The following is a 1,123-nucleotide window of genomic DNA, read 5'->3' as shown; positions in this document are numbered from 1 at the left end:
ATTAACTTTTTTAGCTGACTTTTGTTAAGTCTCTGAGTGTTGCATTGGCCAATGAAAATGTAATACTATACAGGATAATAGTAGCAGCAAAAATTTACTGAGTTTCTACTATGCACCAGGCACTGTCCCAAGAGGCTTACCTGTATTGGTTTCTTTAGCCCTTTCAACAAATGAATGAATCAGCATCATTAGCCCCATTTTACAGGTGAGAAAACTGAGGCACAAGGAGATTCGTGAACTCAGCCAGGACTGCACAGCTGGAGGAAGCAGTCAAGTTTTGCATCAAGGCAGGTGAATACCAGAGACCCTAATAGCCTATGATTCTGATTCCTTAGGAGTCTCTACAGCAAGACTTCTGAGGTGAAGTATGATAGTGAATCATTTGATTGAGCTAATCTCGGTGAGACTGTAACCTCTATTGTTTATTACAGATAGCCTTCAATCTATAAATTCCATGGCGGTTCATCGTAGTACTCTTTATCTTAATGAAAAATTTGGGTAAAAATTCTTATATGGCTAACGATTAGAAATGGATTAAATTATAATACATCTGCATAATACAAATTTATGCCAACATGAAAATAAATCATCTTTCCTGCTGCTCAGTTGCTACTTTGAACATGATGCCAAAGGGAAGACAAGACTGATTGATTTTTATATCAGTTACTTCGGTAAGAGCCACCCTTACCCCTCCCCCCATGTCCCAGGGGCTGCTCTCCCGAACAAATTTACCTGAGGGTGTCCCGCTTTCCAGGAAATTATATACACCTGACTTCAGCCTCAGACTCACATCGAACTTGCTAAAAGACTAGCTCTTCATCATTTCCACCACAAGAAAGAAATGGTAGCTTTGTGACTTGATAGAGCTGCTAGCTAACGCTGCAATGGCAGTCATATTGCAATATAGAAGTGGATCACATCAACATGTTATACATTCAGACTTACACAATGATATCTGTCAAATATATTTCAATTAAAAAAAAAAGATAGTTCACAGGCTTAAAAAAAAAAAAAAGAAAAAAAAGGTAAAATTCACCCTAGCTCCCGTCTTCAGACTGGAAGCCACCGAGAGGCAAGTAAATATCTTGAACAATTATGGCCTGTAGCTATAAATCGACTATCA

The sequence above is a fragment of the Pteropus vampyrus genome, unplaced genomic scaffold (assembly GCF_000151845.1).
Source record: "Pteropus vampyrus isolate Shadow unplaced genomic scaffold, Pvam_2.0 Scaffold771, whole genome shotgun sequence".
NCBI classification, from domain to species: Eukaryota; Metazoa; Chordata; class Mammalia; order Chiroptera; family Pteropodidae; genus Pteropus; species Pteropus vampyrus.
This window is presented reverse-complemented; position numbering follows the sequence as displayed.